The following is a 17,158-nucleotide window of genomic DNA, read 5'->3' as shown; positions in this document are numbered from 1 at the left end:
CGCTGACATCTGTTGGAACGATTGTACGGCCCGGCACAAGAAACCCAGGCAGTTCCTTGATTGTGTGGAAGACAAATTCCTTCTGCAAGTAATAGAGGAGCCAACAAGGAGAGGTGCCATGCTTGACCTCGTGCTCACCAACAGGGAAGGGCTTGTTGGAAACGTGAAGCTCCAGGGCAGCCTTGGATGCAGTGATCAGAGGTGGTCGAATTTGAGATCCTCAGGACAGTGAGAAGAGCATGCAGCAAGCTCACTGCCCTGGACTTCAAGAGAGCAGACTTTGGCCTCTTTAGGAACCTGCTTAGTAAGGTTCCATGGCATATAGTCCTAGAGGGCAGGGGGACCCAAGACTCTTGGTTGATATTCAAGGATCACCTGCTACAAGCTCAGAAGTGTTGCATCCCAACTAGAAGGAAGTGCAGCAGGAGGGCCAGGAGACCTCCTTGGATGGATAAGGAGCTGCTGAGGAAACTTCAAGGGAAAAAAGAGGCTTATAAAAGGTGGAAGCAAGGACAGGCAGACTGGGAAGAGTACAGGGATGTTGTCTGGGAAGCTAGGGACCAGGTTAGGAAAGCTAAGGCCCAGTTAGAATTTAACTTGGTTAGGGATGTTAAGAATAACAGGAAGGGATTCTATGGGTACATAGCAAATAAAAAACAGACTAGGGACAACGTAGGCCCCCTCAGAAAGGTCTCAGGAGAACCGGCTACACAGGATTTGGAGAAGGCTGAGGTTCTGAATGACTTCTTTGCCTCGGTCTTCACTGGCAAAGGCTCTGACCACACCACCCAAGTCTCGGAAGGTAGACACAGGGACTGTGAGAATGAAGATCTTGGGCCCACTGTAGGAGAGGATCTGGTTCGAGACCATCTTAAAAATCTGAATGTGCACAAGTCCGTGGGTCCTGATGAAATCCATCCACGGGTCCTGAAGGAGCTGGTGAATGAAGTTGCTAAGACACTGTCCATCATATTTGAAAAATTATGGAAGTCAGGTGAAGTTCCCAATGACTGGAAAAAGGGAAATATAACCCCCATTTTCAAGAAGGGGAAAATGGATGACCCAGGGAATTAGAGACCTGTCTCACCTCTATGCCTGGCAAAATCTTGGAGCAGATTCTCCTGGAAGGCATGCTAAGGCACATGAAAATCAACAAGGTGCTTGGTGACAGCCAGCATGGCTTCACTAAGGGGAAATCCTGCCTGACCAATTTGGTGGCCTTCTATGATGGGGCTATGGAACTGAAGGACTGGGGTAGAGCAGTTGATGTCATCTACCTGGACTTGTGCAAAGCGTTCGACACTGTCTCACATGACATCCTTGTGTCTAAATTGGAGAGACATCAATTTGATGGATGGACCACTCGGTGGATAAAGAACTGGCTGGATGGCTGCACACAAAGAGTTGTGGTCAATGGATCAGTGTCCAGCTGGAGACCACTAACAAGTGGTGTCCCTCAGGGATCAGTGTTGGGACCGGTCTTGTTTAACATCTTCATCGCTGACATGGACAGTGGGATTGAGTGCGTCCTCGCCAGGTTTGCCGATGACACCAAGCTGTGTGATTCGGTTGGTACGCTGGAGGGAAGGAATGCCATCCAGAGGGACCTCAACACGCTTGTGAGGTGGGCTGATGCCAACCTTATGAAGTTTAACCATGCCAAGTGCAAGGTCCTACACCTGGGTCGGAGCAATCCCAAGCACAGCTACAGGTTGGGCAGAGAAGAGATTCAGAGCAGCCCTGCAGAGAAGGACTTGGGGGTGCTGGTCGATGAGAAACTTAACATGAGCTAGCTGTACTACATTCCTGTTGGGTATGAGTAGGACAGGAAAATTCAGAAATATGGGTAATCAACTTGTTATTAGAATCCAATAAATTGCCATACTGATTCTCAGATAGGCATAAACTCTACATTCCTAACGTATATAAGCATAAAAATAGTAAGTGGTTTTTTTTTAGCCCTAATACCAGCAAATAAGAAGTACAGGGAGATAATTATTTTACTTGAAATTCCTACTTTTTAGATGGGAAAGTTAGGTTGAAACTATTTATATGCATTAATAATGTTCGGCATTGGTTTTATATTCTATTTGTTCCCATATTCCAAGGTTTATTACATTCCAAAGAAGATCATGCAATTTCATAAATACAATGTTTGCAGAAGCAGCATGAAATAGCTGTGTCAAATCTGCCAGATATCCTGTCATTGAGAAAGCTAAGAGAACCTTCTTACTGAAAGACCCTGAAGCACTTGGAGAGATGTACTCTTAGAGCTGGAGCTTTTTATGGACATGAAAGACAAACATCTATGATGAATCGTTAGGTGGAATTGAACCTGCTGTTGGACAGGAGAATTGAATGGATGACCTTCTCATGTTCTTACCAACCCTGTGTATCATTTGCAAATGGAAAAAATGAGTCGTATCCAGCTTTGTATTTATAAAGCGATGGGGTGATATTTACCAGTCTGGGTAGTGAATTTGGCAAAGCTGTATGCAAAGAAGTGAATCTGCAAAGTGAATTCCTATTTCAGCATTTATTGTTATAATAAGGTGGTAGCAGTCACAAGCATAGGCACTAAATGTATGGTGTGATTGTGCCCAACAGAGACACATTAAATGCTTTGTAAACTCTAGATCTTCAGTGAGATTAACTTCAGTAAGATTAAGATAACTCTGTTGCAGAGTTATTAGCGTTTTTGTTCAAGAAATATCTCAGCAGCTGTGCAGATCAAATAAAATGATAAATCTGATTTCAGTTCTTCATCTGCCTTGATCTGTCATCATGACCTTCTTTAGAAAGATTCTGAAGTGCAGAACCAGTTGCTTATGGCTTGCATGAAAGAAAGGGATCTCAAAACTTCTAAATTTATTAGCGGTTCCAAAGTAAATTAAGTAGCTTATTTTAAATCTTAGTGATTGTTAGTGATAGTCTTATAGACACTTTCCTTACAGCTTCTCATCAGGTGGATATCTGACTTGCCTGTTTAGTTCAAATCAGTTCAATAAAGCATTCAGTTGCAATTCTTTGGCAGCATATCACCTTCTAGGGGTTTCAGGAGTTGGAGGTTTGTTCAAGGATATTTGAAACAGTAGGAAGAACTCTGCATAATTTGGGGCTACAGAAATCCCACCCAGCTTTTGGTGTAAATGCAAGATTCGTTTCCAAGGCATAGTGCACTTTCGTTTACATAAATAAAAGACCACATGTATTGTCTTGTTTTTTATATATATAAACTCCAAGCAAATAAGAAACTTGCACACCCAGAGAAATAATTAAATTTCTTCATTCATGCTTCTTTGCTTGAGGAAATATTGTAAAACCAAACAGAAGACATATCTGATCTCTGTTGCTTAGTATACCGTGGGATCACACTCTGATATTAAAGTGATGTAGCACAACCTGCATAGGTTAGAATAAATATTCTAGACCTTTGTTTCCAGCATCTTAGTATCACCCAGTGACCCACTAAAGACATAGGCATGATCTAATTAAGTAGTCCAAGTGAGATGGGCAAAGATTGCATAGTAGACTCCAGGTTATGGCAAGGTCTAACCTCTATGGCTCTGCTCAGTTAGACATTTTTGAAGCAATGAAGCAAAGTGTTCCGAAATTGGAAAGGGCTGCAAAAGGCAGTAAAAGTTTGTAGTCAAACAAAGCCCTGAGCCTTTACTTTGTGTTTTCGGTGGGTCAGGCTCCTTCCATAGCAGCTGAAAGCAGCTGCGGTGCCGCCATGTCCCAGAGCTGGGAGTCAGAGAGCTAGTAAAGGGGCTCAGCAGGGTTATGCTGGAGCAGAGGCTGCTTCCAGCAGCCCTGTCTTTAGTGAGGAGTGTCAGGTTTTTATGACCATCGTTACGTTTTTATAGTTTAATGAGTTTGACTATTAAAGAATAACAAAGCGCATTAAAAACTTGCCGTGGCTCATTTCCGCACTCAGTAGCAAGTCTTTGCTATTTGCAGCACGGGTCCCTAGGAAATACTAAATAACAAAGGCCAGTTTAATATAGGGTTTTTCACATCTTCCTTATCCACTTTAATCATCTCGGTCCCTTTCTATTTAAAAACAGTCTTGATCTGAGGTGTGTTTTGTTTAGCTTCAAAGTTCTCAGCACAGTGGCTAGTCTGGAATTCACACATATGGGTTGATTTCTCCAGGAAAGGAAATAAGATGGTAGTTTGTATAAAGGCTGCAGATGACAAGAGAGATCATTAGAAAAAGTAGTTAAAAAGACATTGTCATAGAAACTAAGAAGCACTGGATTAAAGAATAGGGTAAGAACTTTTGTAAAGAAGCAGTAAAGAATACTGTAAAGAAAGCAACTATGATTAGTTGCCAACACTGAAAGTTTGACAGAGTGGAGAGTGGTCTGTTAGTTTTAAAAAGTGGTGTTGGCATCTTCAGTTACAAGAACTTGGAGGTCGATCCAGGCTGCAGTCCAAGGGAAATTGGAAAGTGTAGCAGCAATTCAGAGTTCACTCTGGATACAGCCTATGAGATCTGTGAATCACTAAATGGTGTTAAATTTAGAAGACACTACTACCAAGGATGGCAGTGTTGAAAAGAACATGGTAGGGCACTTAGGTGCTCAAAGGTAGTATGAGGTGTGTCCGTGCTCATCGCAGCAGGGGGTTGGAACTAGGTGATCTTACGGTCCTTTCCAGCCCTAATCATTCTATGATTCTATGAAAGCTGACAGGGACTTCAATACTAGCTAGAGGAACAAGTTCATCGAGGACGATGGAAAATACGGTGCAGAATATGAAGAGCAGTTCCTTAGGGTAGGCAAGGAGCAGCACTGACTTTTGAAGCTTGTGGGTGTAAGATGGAATGCTCTGTGGGAACGTTTAATGCATCTCTTTCTACCTTTATAAAGAAAAGTTAGAAAGTATAATTCAGATAAAGTCTCATAGGGGGGATTTTAGATGTCTTTTATTTCTAACAGGTAGCTTCAGTAAATGGATGAACAGAATACTTAGAGCTTACATTTGATTTTGGTTTGCTATTTCAATAAGGTCTTTGCAAAATAGTTTTAAGGTTTCTATTAAAATGAAATCTGAAAGACAACTTACATGTAGTGGAGCACCTGGGTACTTGTATTGTTTTTAAAAAAAAGTGTTTAGGTGTCTTAAGAGGCAGGTATGTATGTTCCTAATGGCATTTTCAGAAGGAAGCTGGTATCTATATTAGGAATTTTGGAAAATCCTACTAGGTGCTAATTGACATTTTTTTTCATGCCTAAATATGATTATAATTGGATTTCTTGTGAGCTTTAGGATCAAAGTGCTTTGGAAATGTAAAATATTTTATTATTATTTACTGCCTTCACTTAATTTGCTCATATGTTTTATAAGCTCTTGAAAGCCATTGCAGATTTATGGCAACATGATCCAGATCTGGAATAAATCCATGGGTGATGATGCATTCAGAAGGCATGTATTTACCACAAGGCGTTCCAGTGCTTCTCAGTGGTGCCTAGTCTCCAAAGATGGTTTGTTATTACATTCATCTTCCTCATAACAGCCTGCATTTAATACCACTTGCACTCATGAATCAGAGAATGCAAGTTCATTATGGGGTTACTTATCATTGCCAAAGAAACTTCACTCATTCTTTTCTCCATATTCCCAGGAAAGAAATGAGGATTCTAGCAAACTATTCTGAAGGTAACTGATAAGTTCAGGGATTCTGCTTCATGACCCATGTGTTATAGGATCTTTTACAGCAGAAGAGTTATAATAAATGTCACTGAAAACATATTGCAGATCACTGTTAAATAATTCCTGGTTTATTTCAGTGAAAAGTGCTACAACAGTGTAATGATGTGTAATGAAATCCTTCTAATGATAGGGTATATGGCCTTTTTAAAGTTCTTGAATGGTAGCTGACCTTACATGGGAAGACAAGTAACCACAGATGACAAGGATCCCAGCTGGCAGATTTTAAAACCTTCCAGCTTGGGAAGGAAAGAGAAGGACCAGTTATGCAGCAGGTTTGTCAAAGGAAGGTGTCCCTGTCTGATGGGAACGAGGAGAAAGTAGACTATTCTTTTATTTGACAGCAGACAAAAGATTGATTCTGAGATTCCACACCAGAGTAACAATACTACTTTGTCATCCCCAGTAAGAGTTATGATCTATTTAAGTGTGTGTGTGTTGGTCAAGTGGCAACAATTGAATAGACATCACAAAAAGTAAAGAAAAATCTTACAGAAACATGTTATCTGTTCACTTGGTTTATTCAGTGCTCCTGAACAGTTATGTCTTCTCTCTTCCCTTCTCCACATAGTAAGTACTGTTAGCTGCTGTAAATATGAACTGTGGTTTTACCAAGAAATGTAGAAAGTAATTCCAGTTTTACTATATATCTTGATATGAGGAGTCTTCATGTGTAAGTGGATGAGGTGTGGACAGAAAAAATGTGAAGTTGCCCTTTCTCATGTCAGCAAAAGCTGATTTTTCAATGCAAACATGTTCCAGGAATAGGAGCTGAAATGAGGGGTAGGAAGAGCTGAGACAACGAATGCCATGGGACTGAATGACAAAAGGGATGATGCAATATGAGATTGGTGCAATGCAGGGAGAGAAGCTGCTTAGAATTAATATGGTAATTATATCTAACTGTTAAAAGAAGGGTGAAAAAGTATATATATCATGATGTAACAAGTGAAGCAAAAGAAATATGACAGTGCTGATGTTATAGACCCACCGAAACGGTAGTCATCTAAATAGTGAATAGCTGCGAAGGGTCATCTGCTAACAGTGGTGTTTTTGTTGAGCTCTCAGCTCAACAAAATATTTCAAAGTCCCATTGAAAATATCTGAATTGTCACAATGAAAAGAGATTTGAAGTTCCACTGAGATCTAGTTCCCCAGATATTCCAGCTTTTAGGGCACAGGAATCTGAAGGAGCAAGATTTGGTGGCTTCTGTTAGATATGGGCAAAGTTTTTTGGTTAAGCTGAGTTATCTAATGCTTCTGCTTATTTTTAGCATGAAAAGTTTTCATCTTTTCCTTTTGTTCCTACAACCAGTGTAAAATTGCCTTTGCAATATAATCTACTTTTATCCCAGTCAAATTGTTAAGGTTTACTTTAGATGCCTAGCAACAAAGGGCTAATGTGAACAAGCATTCATCCCTCTTATTGTTATACTGCACATGCCAAGGAATTATTTTAGTAAGACTGATTTCCGCAGAGTCTGTGGATGGTGGCTGGATGTGGATGGTGGTGACCCCCACAGATAAAAACTGCAGTGGTCTGGAAAGATGAGGCATTTGGCTTTTGCGTATCCAGAATTATGTGAGGTGGATTCCACCACACAGATAGCTGAGTTATCTGATTGAAACTGGATCCTGTGAATATCCCTGAGTGCTGGGAGCTACATATGCCTTAAACTTAACGTATTAGTGACCATTCCATTTCCCTATACACTGGCTAAATGGCAGCACTGAAAATGAAATCAAAGCTGAACAAGATGAAACTCATATGCTAACAGCAAATACCATCAATGTATCAGGTATTGTAATCTTCGCATGAAATGTAATGCACGATTTGGTGTGCATTACATCCATGAGCTACCTACAGTCTTGTATCACTTGCCAGGCATCTAGCACATCGATATTCCTTACTGGTTGTGCCGTCTATTAAGACACTATCACAGAATTACCATACAACACAAAATTACTGACAGTTCATTCACTTGTAAAATAAAACAGTGAATCATTTTCAGTGTCTATTTCCACCCCTCAGACAGGAAATACTTTCTGTGCTATCTGCATATATGCAAAGGGTTTCCCATCTTTCCTGTATCAAAACCTGTTTGAGTACAGAAAATACCAGCATACATATATACAAACATACTTTCATACCTGTTTCAGATATTTAACATAGGGATGTTTGTTAAAAAAAAGTCTCTGTATGTGTTTCTTTTCATATTCACTTTAAAATGAAATGGAAAAAGCTGCCTTTGCAAGGAATTTTTATTGGCGAAGCATATAATTTACTTTGGCTCCATAAATCAAAGGGCAGTCATTTTGCAAAATATGGGTAGCCCATTTAGAAATATTCCATCAGGAGGTATAGAGGTACGGTATATTATACCTGCTGTTTCAAATAAATTGCATTCTCAATTCCTGTTCATCTGTATATAATATCTTTTATTGCGATGTGGTGCTTTCCATCAAGTTAGTTAATTTTGTTCCTGCAATTCAAGATGTAATCGATCACTGCAGTACTAGCCCTTGGGACAAAGTATCTTTTTATTCAGTATGTTCTTTCAACTTTTCGCCATTCTTTTAAAAATATTCTATATGAAATATCATAGCCTCTGCAATAAATTTTGTAGTTCTTTTTTTAATTATTTTTTCTATCTTCAGCGTATGTATATAGTCTGTAGTATGTACTACATGCATCCTTCTGTTCTCTACTTACATTCTGTTTTGCAAAAAGACGCTTTTCAACATCATTTGCCTGAAGCTTGTGGATTATTTCAGTTAGCTTTAGGTTGCAGGCTTCAGTTTAACAAATTACTTGGGTTTGGGCTTTATCTCTTGTGTTTATAGAGCTACTCAGAAAGCAACACAAAGCTGGGGTTTAAATTTTGAGCTATTATAGTTTTAGTTATAAGCTATTACTTTGAAATAATTGCAGTGTTCTAGTGGACTTTTAAAATCTTGTAAATGTTTTATATATTAAAATTATTTTTGTTTTGAAAGTAATTCAGAAAGAAAAAATCATGAGAAGCCTGTGTCAGACTTTGCAAATGAGTCTGTATAAGCTAGGAAATAGTTCAGGAGGATTAAAGGTGTCTATCTTTTGATGAGTTGCTAAAGGAAGTATTGAGTCACTTACTCAAGCGATATAAGTCAGAATGCCTAAAGAGTGATGATGTATTTCAGACAAAACCATAATGGATCAGAAGTGTAGGTATCTTACATTTCAAATGTAAGCTTTTTGGGGCAAGGACTGTACATATAATGGGTCCCCCAAGGTACTATTTCAGTACAAGTAAATCATCATCATAATAAATATCATAATTAATCCTGTGGCATTAGAGAGGACAGCAAGTAGTCAAAGGAGACTGAATGCTCGGCACTCGGCTTTAGGGGATATGCCTGTAAAACAGCAGTTGATGTGCTGGGAAGATCTGAATGAGAGCAACTTCTGTGTTTAGGTGTCTTCTGTGGATTGAAAATTTTAGCTCTATTTCTAAATTTCTAGATTGATTAGAAATTTAAAAAAAATGTTTTCTAGGAAATCTATTGAAATTTTAAACAGTCATGAAAAAAATAGAACAATGAAATTTTTTTGCCACTTTTGAATTTATTTTTGGCCAACTAGTTGAAGTAAAGTAGCTGGAGGGATTTATATGGCTATATGTTAAAATTTTCCTGCACAATTCATTTTGATTTGGAGAGAATCCAAATTTTTGCTGCTGTACCAAGCTGGAGAGAAGGGCTTTCTTCCTTCTTTTTTTCTTCTCTTTAAAAAGAAAATGCTATAAAAATATTTCAGTCCTAAGCTCATAAATTACTTCAGAAATACAAGTTAACTAACCTTTCTAATGCACATATGCATCACTATTACAGCCAACATGTTAAAAATTAAAGAAACAGGTTTTAAGTATTAGAATTGAGCTTTAATTAAGGCATAGTCTATGTAATTTTGTTTGTCTTTTGTTAGGATTTCTAGCAATTGAGGTATTGGAAAGAATATTAATAAATCAAGGAGGCAGTTGAAAAATAGTTGCTTTATATGCATCCAGCTTCTAATTTTGAATTGATAGCATTTCTGATTGGGGTGGTCAGTCATATTTCTGATTCTCCAAATGTGTGTTTTTAAGCAACTGGAACATAATTAGTGCAGCATGAATTACAATAACAGATCTTCAGAATAAAGGGAAATCTATTGTTAACAGTAGTGAAAACAAAATGATACTATATTCTGAACAATTCTTTTTCTAGTATACTTTCAAGGGTAAAGAAAAATGGCTATGTAGTAATAGGAGAACTTGTACGGTTTAGTAGTAGTATATGAGCAGGAAAAGTTTCTAAAAAATGTTCCAGAGTAAACATAAGTAATTTCCCTTTTGAAAAATCCTGGTAGAATAGCCTGAATGTTTCTTTAAATATCATTGGTGCAGCTTAGCCAGTAACACTTTCTCCATTGAACCACATACTTAGCACTGGAGGTTTTGCTGATATAACTGTGCTGGCTGGCTATAATTGTCTTGTGAGCCACAATGCATTGCATACATCCCCATTCCTTCATTGAGACTGACAAGTGGAAGACTTCTAGAAAAGACTTCTTGTTATCAGGTGACCACAAGTGTGTACTCAGAGCACTGAGCTCTAGGCTTGGCAGACTCAAAACGGACATTAATTTTGAAAAGTTCCTAGTTATTCAAATAGTACTGAAGTCTCAGACCAGCCCATGGAACTGCATTCATTAATCCAGCACATTTAAGACTCTTTGGGAGTATTTTAATTCATTTTCAACAAATCCTGGATTGGTCTATACACTTACAGTCCCTGAGAGAACTTGGATGTCATCACCCAGCTATGTGTGTATGATAAGCTATGGACTGTATTTAAGTATTCTTACTTTGGCATTTGATTTTGCTTCGGTAGATAAGATTCCCAGGCTACTTTTCTATTACCTGTTGTGGTTTTCTGTCTTTTCACTATGTTTGCAAGGTGAAGCTCTCATGGTCTTTTCAGGATGATTTCCTGTTTATTCTGGATGGGGTTGCAGAGCAATGGATTTCTTTTCCTCTTTTGTTTTCCTCTCATCAGGTAATACACAGTATGTATCTGTAAGCATTGCCTTGTGACTGATATCACCATTTTACCAGTGCCCCATATGTGTATGTGTGTATATATATATATATGTAAAATATTGATCATTCAGTGAAAATATGTTGCCAGCAACAATTAGAGAATTTAGGGCTTGTAAAATAATACTTCACTTTGGAACAAAATGTGTCAGGAATATACCTTGCTGTTATGCGTCCTATACCACTTCATAAACATTCATTACTGTTTCAATATACCATCAAATATTTAGGTCATTGCTGCTGTCATACTCTCTTGAGTCATTTTTACTTCTTCTGAGCTTCTAAAACAAAGACATTCTGTCTGTCCTTCAGATGTTACAGGAATCTTGAACTGCTTGTAATAAGAATAGTAGAAATCTACTTTTATGCTTATCTTCTTGACAATTGACTGTTGTTAGGGTTGTCAAACATTGCACACTGTAAGTATGTTTTGCACGTTAACAATGAAGGCAGAAGTTACATGAATTTAAAATAGATATTTTTGGGTAAAGAAGGGAATAGGTAGTGTGGGTGTGTAACTGAAGGATGCTAGAGGCAGAAGGAACTTGCATTAACAGGTCTGGTGCCGACGCTGTGGCTAGTTTGAAGAGAGAAGAGATGGACAGCTAGTGAAAGCTGGAAATGGCTGGAAAATGAGTTTGAGATAAGGATAAAGAACTAGGCAAGGTGTCTATGTCTAGGATATAGAGAGACTGCAAAGGGAAGTCTGGAGGGATGAGACATGCTGGATCAAGGATCCAGAGGACCTTTGTTTTGTAATCATCTGCTTCATTCTCTAAAAAGCAACCAGCTTTTGCGATAAATTATGTGGGAGACTCCTTTGCCATGCAGCCTTTGTGGAGCAGGCTGTCCTTGAGCGTCAAATTAATTAGAAATCTATAAATATGATTTTAGATTATCTCAGCAGATATACATACATAGAGTCAGAATCCATGATAAGCAAGCATATTGAATTATAGTATTTTCACGTATCTTCTGTTTGACTTTGCTACTTTCATAATACTTCTGAAATATTTTTTTCTGTATATACCTAGAATGCATATCTATTCACATTGAGAAATATGCCTATTCCGGTATACACAGGCTATACAAATGGCCACACCAATGGAAATATATACACATAGGCACAGACATGCAACTGAAGCAGATGAAAATCAGAAGGGCATAGGACCATACATGCACATGTGCACATAGAGAAGCAAATTCACATATAAGAATGGGAGGCAGATAGCCGTGAACAGTATTGCATGAATACACATACAGATACCTACACACCACAGTTCCTTTTACAGCTGTGTAAAATGACAAAAAGGCCTGGAGCTGTGAAAACATCATTAAAAGACACCCACACATCCATGGCTGTCTCAGGCTGGAAAAAAGGGAGTACTGAAAAATACCGTCTGGGAGAACAAAACAGGAGAGTCAACCCATCAACTGTCTGGAACTAAAGTAGTGCCAGAGAGTATACCCCAGCCAAAAGCACTGCCAGCAACTAAGTCAGTCACACAGCAAGAGCAGTCATCTGCACATACATATGCTGCAAGAAAAATATCCACCACCTGCCAACTGGCTACTGGCAACCATGATGTGTGTGTGTGTGGCCAGTGTGCTGGCACCAGTGTTGGAAGAGGAAGAGGAGTGGAAAGAAAGAAAACAGCAATAGGAAGTCAGAAACAACAGAGGTGAAAAGGAATCAGTGCTCCCAGTCAAAACATTTGTTTAATAGAAACAGAGGTCTGGAATGTGTACAATATATGTTTTACATGATGAAAGGTCCTGGTCATGTGTGAAGCTTCAGCCTTTTTGAGTAGCAGGAGGTCCTGTATGGGTGAAACACATAGCTACACTTAGCACATATTGCATGCCTGGAAAATGCCAAGCAATGAAACAGGTGGCTAATTGGCTTCCGTCCTTTCACTTCCTATAGCAAGAAGAGATTTCGTCAAGTGGTGAGAATAGGATGCTCAGTCAGGTCTGTCTGGTGTTCTAGGCTCTCTCTCCTTTTGAAATGCTGCGTGACCTTGGGTAACTCTTTGCTCTTTGTGTCTAACTCTGCTAGGAATAAAAGAAGGATAATAAAGTTTCTTTACCTCTTTAGGGGTGCAGGAAGATTGGAAGAATGGAAGTAAAACTTAAGATTCATGAACAATAACAAGTAGAGGAGAGCTGAATTGCAAATGAAATTACTGCATTCTGTTTCTGAGTCAGACACAGTGTTTCAGGGTAGATTTGAGTGACACTAGCATTTAATGGCAGTCAAATTCCATTTTCATGCTGGTTCCATATTGATATCTCTTACATTTTGTCAGGATAGCTTTTTAGTATGATATAATGATTGTTTTTTCCCCCAGTATCATGCTATCACTGTACAGCATCTCTCCACCTAAACTTTACTTTGAAAAAGCCTAAGTAATTGAGAAAAGCGTATTTGACCTTGTTAATTTCAGTATTTTCATACTTGCTCTCAATAGCTAATCATCTTTTTTGCTCTATTGTTCTTACCTATTGCTTTCTGAACACTTTTCTTTACATGCCTAAATCCTGAAGAAAAATCATCCCATTAAGTTGACTGCTTTTGCGTTTCACCCCAAGGAATAAGTTATAAATGGGGAGCTCATCTACTCATCTTTTCTTATTTAAGGTAGTATGAATCTTTTGCGTTGATTTAATGCTGTGCTGCCTTCACTCTCAGCTCAGGAGGAACTATTAACAAATCACCATAGTAAGAATCCTTTGAGCCATGCCAGGCTGCATGCCTTGGCTTCCCCTCTGTCATGAGACTTAACTTTAAGTTGTTCAAGTCACTTATCCATCCAGACACCCATCCGGAAGAATGTGGTTATGGCCAGAAATTCAATCCAAAATCTAAGCACACAGATAAATTTCTGTTGAAATGGTAAGCACAGTCAGTTTTGTTTCCACGATAGTTAGGTATTTTTAACAAAAAAAAACCAGCATTTTATAAAAATGTTCCAGACCCGCAATATACAATTTTTTTTTTACCATGGGAATTGACCTCATGGACTAAATGTAGAACTATTGAACATTTTTCCATGAGACTTTTTCTCATCAATGAGTGTTGTTCCAGAAAACCAAATATAAGCAGGTTGTTGTTGATTTTGACAACATGAGTTTAAGAAAATTAGAGGATGAGGCACTTTAGTAGGATGGAATGTTGTTTGGTATAAATGAATTTTGTACTGAAATGTATTTTATCTTGATTTTTTTGTCTTCACATGGTATTTCATCATAGTGCAACACAGCCCATTTGGAAACTGCATGAGAATGATTTTTTTTGAGGAAGTGCTTTACTGGGTGAGTGAAGGCAGTTGTAAATCTGGAGGGAAGTTGGAGGGAAGGAATGCCATCCAGAGGGACCTTGACATGCTTGTGAGGTGGGCTGATGCCAACCTCATGAAGTTTAACCATGCCAGCTGCAAGGTCCTACACCTGGGTCGGATCGATCTCAGGCACAGCTACAGGTTGGGCAGAGAAGAGATTCAGAGCAGCCCTGTGGAGAAGGACTTGGGGGTGCTGGTCAATGAGGAACTTAACATGAGCTGGCAGTATGCGCTTGCAGCCCAGAAAGCCAACCGTATCCTGGTCTGCATCAAAAGGAGTGTGACCAGCAGGTCGAAGGAGGTGATCCTGCCCCTCTACTCTGCTCTTGTGAGACCTCACTTGGAGTATTGTGTGCAGTTCTGGTGTCCTCAACATCAAAAGGACATGGAACTGTTGGAACAAGTCCAGAGAAGGGCCACGAGGATGATCAGGGGACTGGAGCACCTCCCGTATGAAGACAGGCTGAGGAAGTTGGGGCTGTTCAGCCTGGAGAAGAGAAGGCTGTGTGGACACCTCCTAGCAGCCTTCCAGTATCTGAAGGGGGGCTATAGGGATGCTGGAGAGGGACTCTTCATTAGGGACTGTAGTGACAGGACAAGGGGTAACGGGTTAAAACTTAAACAGGGGAAGTTTAGATTGGATATAAGGAGGAAATTCTTTCCTGTTAGGGTGATGAGGCACTGGAATGGGATACCCGGGGAGGTTGTGAATGCTCCATCCCTGGCAGTGTTCAAGACCAGGTTGGACGAAGCCTTGGGTGATATGGTTTAGTGTGAGGTGTCCCTGCCCATGGCAGATGAGTTGGAACTAGATGATCTTAAGATCCTTTCCAACCCTAACTATTCTATGATTCTATAAAGTAAATAAAATACCCAAAGGAAAAAAAATCCTCTAAATTGTTGTTGGTCAAAACGAGATCAGTATAATAACTATATTGGACATAAAATGCTTGGAGAAGTTGCAGAGTATTATGAAATTAAATATTTTGTCTCTTAGTTTATAATATTTGGGTCTCTTTAGGGAGAATGTGTAAAGCTGGACTGAAGTTAAGCATTGTAAATTGCTTTAAGTCAAGAGAATCTACATGGCTATTAAGGCATTTGAGCCTGGAAGAAAGTATACTGGTTAAGGCTTAGATTTTGCTATGCTTTAGCAATGATTTGCTTTTGTTCTTTGGTTAGAAAATTGTCAGTATATTCATCAGTTTTTCAAGCAAGCCTGGTACGATGATCTGAGATTCTTATACTTCTGTTTATCAAAAGATATTTACTCTGTTTTACCAAGCCCAAGATCAGGGCTGAAGATCCCTCTGAAGTAAAAACATTTTCTTACAGATAAGGTGGCCTCTCACAAAGAACTTTTTGCAGGAGGAGATTTCAGACTCTCTTTGGACATAACTATGTTCTATTTCTACAGTTAAAGAACTTAGTATCTATGCAAGTAAAAGGCAAATGGTCCTAGAAGCACAGTGTATAGGAATAAGGCTGTATCGCTGGTGGTTGTAATACATTACCATACAAAACTGTGTGCTGCTGAGGAGCCAAAACCTATTATCTAAAGGTTCCAGGTCCCTGCCCTGCCAGGTGGTAAAGGCAGTTCCAATCAGTCATCAAAGCTGCTTCCTTCAGAAAATGCTAGAAGTAATTGTATTTGAGTGGAACTGACAGCAGGAGATTTGCCAGTTTCTCTTTGGAAGTAAATGTCTTGAGCTCAGTTCTGCCTCTGACTTTCAGACGTGGTGGCTTCCCAGCTGGAGACATCTCCCATCAATCTTACTGGCTATAAGGTACAAGATGGCATTTTAAAAGGCCAATTCAGTGTGTCCTATCTTCTTTCCAAGTGGGCAAGGCAGGAGCTGGAGCAGAAATACAGTACTTAGCACAGGCAAGTCACTGGGGCCCTTGCATACTGCTACAGTACAATTACTGTCTTTGTGCCAGCATAGTTAGTTCAGTAGTATGTATGGGGGAATTTTGACTCAGTTATCTACAGTTCATCTTGAACCTTCTTCCTGCTCCTTATGAGGATTGTGCTAAAGACAGAATACTGATGTGGTATCACACGGTGACAGAAGGCTGAAAGACTTCGCTCTCTAAGGGTCCAATCAGTTCCAGTCCATTCAATTCCAGGTATTTCTAGGCTGTTGTAACCATAATGGTGGTGGATTTGAAAGGCAGAAAGGGCTGAGCATCCTGCTTGGAGCTCCCCAGAAGTTTCGAAAGAAATCATCTTGAATCATAAATTCTAGGATTTTACAGGATTATGGCTTCTCCTGTTCATAGAACAGGCTCAGATAAATACTTGGTGATAGTTATGGTGGACAGCCTGTTTACAATGAAATAAAGAGCCATTCTCTGGTATGAAAAGCTGTTTCCTGAGCTCTGAACTGAGTCCTAACTCCGAGAGTGTTCATGCTGAAAAAGCATTGAAAAAAAAATATGTCTATTTCTCACTGTTGTTCTTTTTCTTTGTGGGAAGAGGTATCATTGGTTCCTGCAGCAGCTACATTTCCATGCTGTTGTTAAAATGCAGACAATGTCTTTACATTGTTGTAGATAGTATCTTTAAGGAATGAGCAACTGAAGCTGAGCTAAAAAAGTCTGATAAAACAGTACATAAACTAGCCAAGCCCAGGGAGAAAGCTTACTCTGAAGTCCATATTTTAGACCATTATACCAACAGATCTAAATTCTGAGAAGCAGGTGAATATTCAAAGCATAAAATCCCATTTTCCTGTGTCCTTTCCTGCAAGCGAAAGGAAGATACAGAACTATTAATACTTCTGTGAAGCATTGTGATTGCCTTGATCTGTGAAGTTCAGGATTTGTTTAAATAGTCTTAAGGCACCAAGCATACTGGTTAACAAACTAAAGCTGAAGTGATTATTTCTATTCCTTGAACGAATTGGAAAAAATCAAAAGAATCTGATTTAATTCAGAGCAGATGTCTCTTCCTCACACCTAGGAAAAACACATCATGCAACC

This window comes from Pezoporus flaviventris, unplaced genomic scaffold (assembly GCF_033815535.1).
Source record: "Pezoporus flaviventris isolate CSIRO_AGI_PZ_B2104156 unplaced genomic scaffold, CSIRO_AGI_Pfla_v1 ptg000029l, whole genome shotgun sequence".
NCBI lineage: Eukaryota > Metazoa > Chordata > Aves > Psittaciformes > Psittacidae > Pezoporus > Pezoporus flaviventris.
The sequence above is the reverse complement of the archived record's forward strand: the minus strand, read 5'-3'. Positions refer to the sequence as shown.